The sequence below is a fragment of the Oryctolagus cuniculus genome, chromosome 4 (genome assembly GCF_051225735.1).
Source record: "Oryctolagus cuniculus isolate XC-2025 breed Fujian yellow rabbit chromosome 4, ASM5122573v1, whole genome shotgun sequence".
Lineage (NCBI taxonomy): Eukaryota > Metazoa > Chordata > Mammalia > Lagomorpha > Leporidae > Oryctolagus > Oryctolagus cuniculus.
The window spans coordinates 168,858,628-168,867,748 of record NC_142870.1 but is presented as its reverse complement, the minus strand read 5'-3'; the positions used below and the strand labels follow the sequence as shown (position 1 = coordinate 168,867,748).

Below are 9,121 nucleotides of genomic sequence, written 5' to 3'. Positions count from 1 at the left end.
CGCTGTTTTGCTACCCAAACGCTGAAGCTAGAAGCTGGGAATTCAGGCCTCCCTTGTAGGTGGCCGGGGACTCAACTACTTGAGCCATCAGCACGGCCTCTCCGGGTTTGCACTGACAGGAAGTTGGAGCCAGAGCAGAGCAGGGCATGGGACCCAGGTGAGTCCATGAGCGCCTCAGCTGAACGCTCACCCAGACACGGTCTCGTTAGGGGTCTCTGGTCAAGGGGGGCAGGAAGTGGGAGCCTGGTGGGGAGGCGACTGCAATCCTGCAGGAGAGTGGTGTGGTGGCTCCGTCATCGCCTGGGAGAAGGTGGCAGGGGTTAGATGCTGGATCTATTTCAACACGCAGTCAGTAGGATTTGCTGCGGGGCTGGGTGGCCTGCGGAAGACAGAGTGGATAGTGTGTCCAAGCCATAGGGCACACACATCAGAAAGGATGGAATTGTCAGTCTTGGGGGACGGAAGCCGCCTTGAACCTCTGACTCTCTCCCGTCTTTTGTGAAACCGAGAGGCACAAGGGACAAACGTGCAAACAAATGGTTTTCCTCAAGTCTTTGGAGGCCAAAGCCACAGTGGCAGGTGCTGGATTCTGGGCCTTGGACCCGAGGGAGAGCTCTTGCTTTCATAATTAGCGACGCGGGAACAGCCTGGCCCCCACAAAGCCTAAGGGACACAGTGCTTCTCCTTGGCATCGTGCAGGCTGGGGCCAGGCTCCCCTCACTCTCTAGGATCAGCCGGGGGCGGAGACCGCCAGCCTTGGAGCACTGGGTTATGGTCCCAGCTATTGGCGGCAGGGCAGGGCCAGGCGAGTTGTTGAACTACCCCTCCCCCGGCTTCCTAATCCGGAAATAATAATGGTTACCATATGGTACCGGATGTCAAGCTGTGTGTCACATCATTAATGCTGTTTACTAAACTACCCAACATGCAGTGCGGTGTGTGAAACACCCCGCATTTTACGATAGCTCAGGTTCGCTGGGTCAGTGTGATCCTGTCCGTTGAGGCTGCTCAGCAGGTGGATGGGTGGGTCTGGAGGATCCCACACAGTATCACTCACGCCTGCGTCTTGGTGGAGAAGGCAGGGAGGGGGCCCTGCTGGGACTGTCGAGTAGAGAGCCTTCCTGGCCATCTTCGGGAAGTTGGGCTTCCTCCATGCACCTGCGAGCATCCCAGGAGAACCAGGTAGAGCCAGGTGATCTTTCTGACCTGGCCTGGGAGGGCACAAGGGGTTGCTTTCTTTACCTTCTTCTGGTTGTCAGCCATAGATCAGGTCAGAGTGAGGAAAAGGGGTACCGGTCCCCACCTCTTCTGGAAGGAGTGCCAACGTCAAGCTCTAGACGAGCCCTGGGATGGGAGGTAACACCGCGAGAGCCTTGCATGCAGCGAGGTGTGTGCATAGCCTTGGCTCCGTCTGCCTTTCACTGATGCTGTTTCTGTGCCCTTGACCTTCTCCCTGTGCCCTGTAAGCCCCTCCTGCCTCCAGGCAGGGCTCTGCCTAAGCCACACCCTTTGAGCAGGAACAGGTAACAACAGTTTTTTTTTTTTTTTTTAAAGATTTATTTATTTATTTGAAAGGCATAGTTACAGAGAGTGGAGAGACAGAGAGAAAGAGACAGAGAGAGAGAGAGAGAGAGAGGTCTTCCATTCGCTGGTTCACTCCCCAAATGGCCACAATAGCCAGGGCTAGGCCAGGCTGAAACCAGGAGCCAGGAGCTTCTTCCGGGTCTCCCACGTGGGTGCAGGGACTTGGGGACTTGGACCGTCTTCTGCTGCTTTCCCAGGCACATTAGAAGGAGCTGGATCGGAGGTGGAGCAGCTGGGATCTGATGTCCATATGGGATACCCGCACTGTAGGCCGGAACTTAGCCCGCTGTGCTACAGCGCTGCCCCAGTAACAACGGTTCCCGCTCACTGTGTGCGATTTCCACAGAGGATCTACCACCTAGTGTGCACGGGACCAAACGCCTTCAAGCCCAAAGGAATCAAGCTCCAATGCAAATTTTTATTCATTCATTTATTTAAAAAGCAGAGAGACAGAGCATGCTCCCACCTGCTGGTTCACTCCCCAGTTGTCTACAACAGCGAGGGCGGGGCCTGGGTGAGGAGTCTGAAGCTCAATGTGGGTCTCCTGTACGGGTGGCAGGGACCCAGCGACTTCAGTCCTCGCCACTGTTTCTCGAACATTCGTTAGAAGGCAGCTCAGACCGGAAGGAGCCTGCACTCACACAGGCACTCTGATGGGGCCCAGGGCATCCCAACTTTCACTGCTACACCAAATGCCTGCCCCTGGGAGAAGTGAAAGGTGACGGGCCCGGCGCCTGCACACCACAGCCCAGGCTACCGGGCAAAGCCTTTCCTGGAGACGGCTGGAAAGCTTGGGTCAGGAGCTCAGAGTTCACTTTGGGGAAGTTCCTTAAGTCTCCGAGCTACCTTGGGTTCTTAAGTTGTGGGACAGAGATAGAAACACCTGCTTAATCATCGCCAATGAGGCACTGATTCGTGAAGTCTACAGGACTACACGAAGCCCAGGTGTGGGATTGAATTTTGCAGGTCACTCCCAGTGAAGCAGTGGCTAAGCTCAGACATCAGCTGGGGTCCCCTTCATGTTCCGTCTGCAAGGTCCTTGACCCTCCCACCAGGATGTGAGATCTGTGTTCTCTCGCACGCCCTTGAATGTTGACCGTGGGGGATGTGACACCGTGTTCCTTCTGATGCAAGCTCATAAAAAGAGAGGCAGCTTTAGCCTTGCCCACTGGCTGTTCACTTGATCTTCTTTCTTGTTTTAGTTTCTTATTTGACAGAGAGAGAGAGAGAGAGAGAGACAAAGAGAGAGATCTTCCACCCCCTGGTTCATGCCCCTAGTAGCCACGACATCCTGGGCTGGGCCAGATGAAGCAGGAGTTGGGACTTCCATCTGGGACTTTCACAGGATGGCAAGCACTTGGCCATCATCTGTTGCCTTCCCAGGCGCACCAGCAGAAGGCTGGATTGGAAGTGGAACAGCGCTCCAATGCGGGATAGGAGTCTCCTAAGTGGGAGCTTAACCCTAGACCACTCACGCTGGAAGCCCTGAGCTGCTGAGTTGGAATCTGACTATCCCGAGGCCTCCGGGCTGTGTGGCTGTGCTGGCTGAGTCTGCTGATCAGGCCATCTCGCCCGAGGGCCAGGGCCAACCATGTGACCTGAGAAGGCCTTCGGGTTATTCTAGCCCCCGGCTAGTGAGTCTTTCCCGATGATTCTCCAACCTTACAGAGCAAAGACAGGCCCGCACTGGCCGAACTCCTGGTCCTTAGTGTCCCTATGTGCAATCAAATCCTGGTTAGTTTTACAAGTTTGGGGGCGATTTTCTACAAAGCGACAGGTACCCAAAACAGCTACTCTTAGCTTTTTCAACTAGAGCATCTGAAAAATGGGGCTGAGAATAGCCCCCAGTGCCTACCTGGGTTTTTGTGAGCATTGAGCAAGTTAGAGACTGGTGCCTGCACATAGTAAAAGCCCAGGACTCCTGGACTCTCGCCCTTATCTGTGCTCAAGCCCTGCGGGCCTGCAGGGCCTTCTGACACCTGATGCTGCTGGCTTTTGCGTGGAATCTTTCTTAAAAAAAAAGATTTATTTTTATTTATTTGAAAGATAGAGTTACAGAGAGAGGGAGAGACAGAGAGGTCTTCCATCTGCCGGTTCACTCCCCAAATGGCTGCAATGGCCGGAGCTGGGCTGATCTGAAGTCAGGAGCCAGGAGCTTCTTCTGGGTCTCCTACACAGGTGCAGGGACCCAAGGACTTGGGCCATCTTCTACTGCTTTCCCAGGCCACAGCAGAGAGCTGGATGGGAAGCGGAGCTGCCGGGACTCGAACCGGCGCCCATATCGGATGCTGGCATCTCAGGTGGCGGTTTTACCTGCTACACCACAGCGCCAGCCCCTTCTATAAACTTTTTGAAGTCCCCTTGCATGTGGGAGGTTGTGAGAATGGGGAGAAACCACACGGGGTGTGTGTGTGTGTGTGTGTGTGTGTGTGCAGTGGCCCAGAGTTATTCCCGGGAGGGAGCTGTCCTTGCACAGAGAGGCTGTGTGGAGGTGCTGGTGACAGGGACAAGTCACGGAAGCAGAGGCAGCCAGCCTTGCAAGGCAGAGGCTGGGAGAACCAACCCCCCAGCCTGCACCCCCTGGCTGATGCGGGCAGCCCCTGGCAGTCTGTCCAGGGAGGCCTGGTACCCAGAGCAGAATGGGAGAGGGTAGAGCGAAGACAGCCCAGGGTCATTATCCTGACTTAATAAACACTTCCCGGATGACATAAGGAAATGGACCACTGATCCCGTCTCCTGGGGGGATGGCCCTGTCATTCTCCTTATCAATACATCTTTGGATCCAAGGTCCTTGTTATCATCAGAGCAAGACTTATTTTTTAGATGTGGCGGTGGAGGGAGTGGGACAGACACTATTTTTATCTCTTTTTAGATTACAGTTGTGTCCAGTGGCCTCACTGCGAGGAAGTGTCTCTCACTAGGGCAGGCCTGGGGCAGAGCAGGGAGGTGAGATAGTGGTCAACTCCCTGTGAACCCCAGAAACCACGTCTTCCTAGTGGAAATGCATCCATTACTGCTTGCCCTTTCACAAGTAGGTTTTCTCTTTCTACAAATGTATTTATTTGAGAGGGAGGGGGAGAGAGAGAGGGAGGGAGAAGCAGGGAACTGAGCTGCCATTCGCTGGTTCTTTTTTTTTTTTTTTTTTTTTGACAGGCAGAGTTAGAGAGAGAGAGAGAGAGAGACAGAGAGAAAGGGCCGGCGCTGTGCCGATCCGAAGCCAGGAGCCAGGTGTTTCCTCCTGGTCTCCCAGGGGGTGCAGGGCCCAAGCACTTGGGCCATCCTCCACTGCCTTCCCCAGCCACAGCAGAGAGCTGGACTGGAAGAGGAGCAATCGGGACAGAACCGGCGCCCTGACCAGGACTAGAATCTGGGGTGCTGGCGCCGCAGGTGGAGGATTAGCCTAGTGAGCCACGGCGCCGGCCTACTGGTTCCTTTTGCAAGTGCCTGTAGCAGCCCCTGGCTGGGCAAGGGGCCAGACTAGGAGCCGGGCACCCAGTCCAGGTCTCCCACGTGGATGGCAAGAACTCAGCCACCGAGCCATCACCACTGCCTCCCAGGGTCTGCATCAGCAGGTAGCTGGAGAGAGGACCCAGAGCTGGGCATAGAACCCAGGTCCTCCAGTCTGGGACATGCGCGCCCCAGCTGGTGTCTTAACCACTAGGCTAAAGGCTCAGTCCCTCCAACAGGGTTCCAGTGTGATTTCAACTCAGCGTTTCCTTGCCTCATATTTCATGAGTGCCGGCTGCTCCTCTCCGGATCCAGCTCCCTGCTGATGCGCCTGGGAAGGCAGTGGAAGCCCACGTGGAGATCCTGGCTCCGGGCTTCAGCCTGGCCCAGCCCTTGGGGAGTGAACCAGCAGATGTGAAATCTCTCTCTCACTCTCTCTATGTTGCTCTCTGCTTTTCAGATATATAAAAATAAAGGTTTTTTTTTTTTTCTAAGAGTGGACTTTCCTTAAAGCTAATGGCACTTAAGCTACAAGCCACTCAGTTGCACAGGCCCTTGCAAAACCCACTGAGGGGCCGACACCGTGGCTCACTAGGCGCCGGCACACCGGGTTCTAGTCCCGATCAGGGCGCCGGATTCTGTCCCGGTTGCCCCTCCTCCAGTCCAGCTCTCTGCTGTGGCCAGGGAGTGCAGTGGAGGATGGCCCAAGTGCTTGGGCCCTGCACCCCATGGGAGACCAGGAGAAGCACCTGGCTCCTGGCTTCGGATCAGTGCGGTGTGCCGGCCACAGCACACCGGCCGCGGCGGCCATTGGAGGGTGAACCAACGGCAAAGGAAGACCTTTCTCTCTGTCTCTCTCTCTCTCTCACTGTCCACTCTGCCTGTCAAAAAAAAAACAAAAAAACAAAAAACAAACAAACAAACAAAAAAAACCAACACTGAGGGCCCTCAGGATGCCGTCACAGTGGCCGCTTCATTTCATTTCGTCATCATAATTGTGTGTTCCTTTTCTTAAAGAGGGCCCTAAAAATGACACCTCTGACCTCAGCAAACCTGAGTCTACCTTCTTAATGCATATTAATAGTAGTAATCATTATTTTGGGGGTGGAAATAATCATTATTTGTTAGGAAGTGAGGTGATGTAGGTGACCCCTGGGGTCTTATGGTATTACCCTGAAGTTTTATGCCTTTTTTTTTTTAAGATTTATTTGAAAGTCAGAGTTACACACAGAGAGAAGGAGAGGCAGAGAGAGAGAGAGAGAGAGAGGTCTTCCATCCGTTGGTTCACTCCCCAATTGGCTGCAACGGCCAGAGCCGTGCTGATCTGAAGCCAGGAACCTGGAGCTCCTTCCAGGTCTCCCATGCGTGTGCAGGGGCCCAAGGACTTGGGCCATCTTCTACTGCTTTCCCAGGCCATAGCAGAGAGCTGGATCGGAAGAGAAGCAGCCAGGATTCAAACCGGTGCCCATGTGGGATGGAGTCACAGGCCAGGGTGGAGCCCTGGATATCCAAATAGGGATTATAGCATTTCGTCCTTTGCAGCCTCCCACTGCCCTGTGGGCACATCCATTGGCACCGGAAGCTCATTGCAAAAGAAAATTGCATCAGCTGCTCCCAGTGGCACATTCCTTCCAGGCTGTGGACGGGACTCGGGCTCTTCTGGTGGGGAGGGGCTTAGAGACCCGGGTGGATGCTCAGAGTTAGCGCCTGACCCAGCCCTCCTTTCCTGTAGAGCCTGAATCTGGCATCCGGGCTGGCCCCTGTTGATGAAGATATCACGTCACGTGTGTTCAGGCGCTTCTCTCAAAGCTCCTGCCGCTCGGACATCCGCGTCGCACATGCAAGGATGTGCGCATGCTCCCTGTGCACTGGCTTGCTGGGATGAGAAGCAGCCCGGGCTCCCTCCCGCTGCCTCTGTGCACAGAACGGGGTGCCCGCCTGAGCCCACGCCGCTGGCTTGGTGTCGACAGGCACCGCCGAGAGAGGCGCACGCAACAGCTTTCTTGCCAAGTCTGTCTAGAAAATGTTTGCCGTTGGGGGCTGGAGATAGTGAAGCAAGTGAGTTTCTAGAAGTTTCTCCTTTAAACCCTAGCGGCCCGTGGTTTCAGATACATCTTGTGCTATTTAATGCCATTCGGGGGGGGGGGGGGGGCATGAAATGGAATTGCCCGTCGTATAGATCTTTGGGGAATTATGTGCAAAATCAATTTACTCCTTAAGCCAGACAAGCATATCTAATTATCTGCTGTGGCTGGGATTGAAATCTTAGGAAAAGCAGTAGATGAAAAAAGAAAGATTTGGCCGGCGCCGCGGCTCACTAGGCTAATCCTCCGCCTAGCGGCGCCGGCACACCGGGTTCTAGTCCCGGTCGGGGCGCCGGATTCTGTCCCGGTTGCCCCTCTTCCAGGCCAGCCCTCTGCTGTGGCCAAGGAGTGCAGTGGAGGATGGCCCAGGTGCTTGGGCCCTGCACCCCATGGGAGACCAGGAAAAGCACCTGGCTCCTGGCTCCTGCCATCGGATCAGCGTGGTGCGCCGGCCGCAGCGCGCTGGCCGCGGCGGCCATTGGAGGGTGAACCAACGGCAAAGGAAGACCTTTCTCTCTGTCTCTCTCTCTCACTGTCCACTCTGCCTGTCAAAAAAAAAAAAAAAAAGAAAAAAAAAAGAAAAAAGAAAAAAGAAAGATTTGCATGGAAGATTTCAAATAATTACTCTATTAGAGCTGGTTTATTAACGTTTGATATTAAGTGAATATATCGATGCCATCCTTACTCTGGGAATAAATTATCTTTAACCTTCTCCAGGTACGCAAGCACCCATCCAACTTCCAGAAATCACACTGGGCAGCCTTGCTTTGAAAAGTGACTTTCATGCAACGGTTGGTTGAATAAAGGCCCTTCGCAAGCTAAAGGACTTAGTCACACACACTTTTTAAAGTCCTAGGGATCTGAAATGGAGGACAGCAACTTTCATCTTGGGGAAGCCAGCTGCTACCTGTTTGTTTCCTTAATGCATTGCACAAACTTCCGCTCCAGCCAGGGATAGTCTGAATTAGCTTGTCTCGTCTAGGCGTCATTCTAATGGCGTTCCTTCTGACTCCCCAGATGTCCCGTTTGGGGGATAAATTACCCAGCTGCCCTCATGCTCCTGCAGGCTCTCTGGGTCTGGTGTCTCCCTCCTGGGGTTGTGGGTTCCCCAGGGAAGGAAAGCCATGTCTCCCCCTCTTTTTAAAAAAATGTCTGTTTATTTGTCTATTTATTCTTCATCAACCTGAAAGACACACAGATAGAAAGATTTCTTTCTGCTGGTTCACGTCCCAAATGCCCCCAACAGCCAGGGCTGGGCCAAGCTCTCCATCCGGATCTCCCACATGGGTGGCACTTGAGCCATCATCCGCTGTCTCCCAGGATGTGTTAGTAGGAAGCTCAGTGGGAAACGGAGCAGCCGGGACTCGAACCAGCACTCCTGTGGGAAGCCCATGCCATTGGTGGCGGCTCAGCCCCTTGAGCCACATGTCCACGCCCCTTGTCTCTTTTCATCTCTCTCTGGCATGCCCAGGCCAGGGTCTGACACATGGCCGCTGCTCAGGAAGGATTAACATCGGGCCCTGAAGAACTGGTATTTCCCATTGAGATGTATTGATCATGCCTGGCCCTAATGATTCCATTCCAGATACTGACTGTGCCTGAGCCTGGTAGCTGACCCACAGTTGGCCCCCAGAGTGGTGGAAAAGCAAAGGTGAATTAACTAAAAAAATCCTGACATCTGATGGGGTGATAAGAAGCAGAAACTGGTCAGAGGAAATCAACAAAGGGAGCGATTATGACCCACAGCCAGGGAAAGTTCAAGGTCAGGAGAGACCCCAGGTCAGGAGTGCAAGGTCAGGAGTTGCTCCTCAATACGGTCTGCCATGGCAGAGCCGGTTTGGAAAATGCAGTCTCACTTGCAGACGGGGTATTCTCTCCCAGTATTTCCCAGGAGAGGACACACTGGGAAGAGAGTATTATTTAGAGTCTATGACTTGCCCGTGGCTACAGAGTGATATATTTGATCTTAAAAACACAAAAATGATACTTTAATGGAATCGCAATAG

At 53.8% G+C, this 9,121-nt stretch overlaps 1 long non-coding RNA gene across 4 annotated transcripts; it reads left to right on the top strand.

The window, feature by feature from the left end:
- Positions 1 to 8,557, top strand: LOC149127209 (uncharacterized). Of its 4 annotated transcripts, none has more exons than XR_016232926.1 (3): positions 1 to 157; positions 6,764 to 7,089; positions 7,833 to 8,557. It is a non-coding gene; the product is annotated as an uncharacterized LOC149127209 (long non-coding RNA). The 4 variants fall into 4 exon arrangements; XR_016232928.1 differs by lacking the exon at positions 1 to 157 and adding an exon at positions 506 to 1,182; XR_016232925.1 differs by lacking the exon at positions 1 to 157 and adding an exon at positions 1,500 to 1,523.
- Positions 8,558 to 9,121: the final 564 nt, after the last annotated feature.